We start from the raw sequence: 4,028 nt of genomic DNA, 5'->3' as shown, positions 1-4,028 counted from the left end.
TTCAAGGTGGCACAGTGATCATGAGGGAGATATCCTGGAGTCAGGAAGACCTGAATTAAAATCCAGCCTCAGACATTTATTAGGTGTGTGACCCTAGGCAAGTCACTTGACCTCTGTTTACCCAAGTTTTTTTCATCTGTCAAATGGGCATCATAATAGCACCTACCTCCCTGGGATGTTGTGAGGATCAAGTGAGATAATAATCACAGGGTGCTTATAACAGTGCCTGTACGTGGCAAGTGCTATATAAATGTTAATTATCATGATTACTTTCCCTTTCTTGATTATTCCCGATGTAAATAGTTGTTTGCATGCTCTTTTCCCCATTAGACTGAGCATTGCCAAATGCTTTCATAGTCATTTCCAGGGGGCAGCTATGGTGCATGAACAAGAGAGCACAGGAGCTGGAGTCAGGAGGACATGACTCCCAGTCTGACTTCAGACACCTATTTAAGTTGCTGTGTGACCTGGGGAAAGTTATCTGACTTCTATTTGCTTCAGGGTCCTCAACTCCAAAACAAAGGGAATAATAGTACCTACATTGTAGGGTTGTTATGAAGACCAGATGAGATAATATTTGTGAGTATTTATCACAGGGCCTGGCCCCCACTAGGCATGTAATAAATTCTTCCTTCCTGATTTTCTTCCTTTTAGGCAACACCAATTTCTTTCTCATAAACTTGTGTAGTCTCAATTGTAGTCTGGTATAGTATTCCATGGCAAAATGCTAGTTCCTACTTCTCTTTCCACAACAACATAAACTTGGATCAGCCAAGATTGTTTTTCAAGGGCCATGCCATGCAATCTTGGCCAATATTACTGGTAAAAGATGCTCATCTTGAAAATGAAACTAATATATCTTCTTTGTGAAACTTCCAGCAACTTTGGGTCAATTTGGGCAGGGATCATACTTCCACTAATGATGCATTATCCAGAGGAAGGCTTATGCATCCAACTTGTTTTTCTTGTGTTATTAGCCATACTTCTTGAATCTCACCAATCATTTCCTTTGCAGGGATCACCATGATTTCAGATGCACTGAGCCTGTAGAATGGGGCATTAGAATTCTCTGTGATGGTAATGTAATTTGAATTTGAAGATCTCTTTCTATTGGCAAAAGTAACAGGTATTTAGCAATTAGTAAATAATCAAGCCTCTGTTAAAGAAATAGAAGGTATGAACCCCTGTTGCTGACATAACAGGAAGGTGTTTGTTGAAACAGGAAGGAGCTAACCAGGCTGGAGAGAATGATTTTGATTTTGGGAACCTGCATGAAGTGATTTTGATTCTGGGAACCAGCTGGAACTTCTGCTGGGGAGCTACCACCTTCTCCTGGTTGCTGCTGAAGACTGAGGAAGCATGACCATGATACTGGTACTTTTTATGAAGATGTTTATGGCTTTATTAAGCCATGACTTCCTGGGAATAGAGACTGGGAAGGATTTAAGGTGGATACTGTGAGCTTCAGCATGGAACAGGAACAGCACAGAGAGTTGGACAAGGAACTGAAGCTGTCTGTCTTTGAACCCAGGTGACAGTTTGGTGAATCCAGGTAGGATCTGAGACCATGGAAGGGGATTCAGGGAATCTGAGAGACGATCCAGAGTCAAGCTGAAAGAAGACTTTACTTGGATACTGTGTGTCTGAGGGGTGGATGGTCTGTGTACTTTGCACTACCCCTTAAGAGAATGCTGAGTAGTGACTGACATTGTAATTTAGTGTGCCCCATGACTGGAGAACTTTGACTATTGTATTTTGTGCCACTTAAGGCAAGCCTCCTTAAGGATGATTGAATGATTGAGTTGATTGAATGATTGAGTTACTAAGTGAGTGATTAATTAAATGATTATACTTTGTTCAAAACTGTGTGACCACTGTGGTGAAAACTATGTGGTCATTTTCTGTGATAAGCTGTTGTGAATACTGTATATTTATTATCTGTGATAATTTGTAACATTGTGAATGCTGTAGCTTGATTTACTGTGCATGTTTTGCTCTGATTTGTTATTGAATAGAGTGTTCCCTATACTATGTAATGAGAAACTTAAAAGCTGTTCACAGTAGCATTCTTCTGGAAAGTGGCTCATGCTTGGCTTTACATTCTCCCACTCCAACAGAGAGAGCTCAGGTGATGACCATACTACCCAAATCTGGTTCACAGTGTGAAGCTTAGTGCTTATCAGGACATAGGTCAGTAATATGTCCATACTTGGAAATGAGTTTTATTTATATAGCTTTGGACTTTATCAGTGAAAGCCTATTTCAAGACCAAGAATTCTAACTTTTGGATGGAATAATGGCTTTCATATCAATGAGTCACCTACTGGCAAATGTAATTGATATCTGGTGGCCAACATTCTCCCAATGTGAGGCTGTGTGAAAGCCTGGAAATATATATTGTATATGCTGTATTGGCAAAAGTCAGAAGTAATATGGATATGTAAGACATAATTAAGGATCTGATCACATTTTTTTAACCCAACAATCTCCACAAGTTGTAAAAATTTCCCTATTTCTTGTCCTGCTTTTTATAGTTCTTCTCAGCCATATGTCATGGATGTAATGGAAAAACTTTGTAAGAATGAATGAATGAATGAATGAATGAATGAATGAAAAAGATTTTAATCATATAGCACTATTTTAAGTGTTAGGAATTCAAAGATAAAAAGAATATAATCTCCATTCTTAAGGAGCTCACCTTACAGTTGGGAAATATAACACATGTAAAAGAATCCAGGTTCAGGATGAATGGAAAGGCCTGGAGAAACTATAAGATAGTAGGCAAACCTAGGATACATCTCAGTGTCTGCCTCATCCCACCCTACCCCCAGTAGGCCAATACCTAAGGATCACAGTGGAGAGATGATTCTAGGTTTCTTCTGGAAGGAGTGTGGATTGGAGATGGGGGTCATGGTCAATATTTGTCTAGGGTGCGTAAAGGAGAACGGGGCACTGGCAGGAAGTTTGGTGTAGGTGAGGTTTAGGGTAGGCAGTCACTTTAGATGCCAGCTCTGGCCTGGGCCTGCAACCATCCTTTATGAGGTTGGGACTGCCTGAGGTGGGGCAACGAGAAGTTAGGGACCCACTTGATGCATGCTCTGTATGTCATAGAGCTCTTCACCAATACTGTTGGCTGGGCTTAATTTTAGTATAATGCAACACCTCAGGTTCAAAGTTTAAAATGTAATAAATAATCATGGGCTATCGTATCCAATAAAAACTACTTTACTAATTAACCATATTTAAAAGTCAACTTTCAAGTTAAAAGGATGTAAAAATGACTTCTTTCCATCTCCATTATCAGTCATGAGAGCTTCCTGCAGGTAGTAAGAGCTCAGTAGCCAATAAAGCTTAGAGTTCTAGAAAGTCACAAAAGCTCAGAGTCCCCACAGGGAAAAAACAAACAACTCTCTTTAAAAAAGACCAGCCTAGTTCAAAAAGTAGATCAAGGTGGGAGGGAAGGGACATTGTAAAGCCCTCAGCAGTGAGGAAGTAGCCTTTTTGGTCCTCAGTTTCATGCCCTCAGAGCCTCATTGACCCTCTAAACAAAACAAACAAGTCTCCCAACTAGTCTCTGAAACTTTTGAAAAGTCTTCAGATGGGCAAGTGCTTCTGTCTCTTCACAGTGAGTACTCATTCCGTGCTGAGATGTTATAGTTGTTCATCAAAGAACTGTGGTCTATCAGTCCAATATGAGCTTGGAATGCTCTACCACAGGTCAGGAACAAATAGTCCACATGAACATTTGGGAGGGAGCTGTCTCTAGATTTGCTCACCTCATATTTCCTTTCTGCTACTTCTATTCTGCTTTACTCATGGACTACAGCACCTTCTCTGATGCCAGCATGCTATGCTGGTGGTCCTGTATCAGAATCTCTCATGTCTCACTATTGATACTAAAGTTCTTCACAGTACTACTTTTTCCGACCTCCTTGTGAGTGCTTGCCTTCAGTGAGTTCTCTGTATTTTTTGCTTGGCATTTGGCCTAAGTGGCCAATCCATAGAAGTTGCACTCTCAGCAGAACAGT

The sequence above is a fragment of the Petaurus breviceps genome, unplaced genomic scaffold (assembly GCF_028583685.1).
Source record: "Petaurus breviceps papuanus isolate PSGF00001 unplaced genomic scaffold, PetGlider_PUasm1.0 80, whole genome shotgun sequence".
NCBI classification, from domain to species: Eukaryota; Metazoa; Chordata; class Mammalia; order Diprotodontia; family Petauridae; genus Petaurus; species Petaurus breviceps.
The sequence above is the reverse complement of the archived record's forward strand: the minus strand, read 5'-3'. Positions refer to the sequence as shown.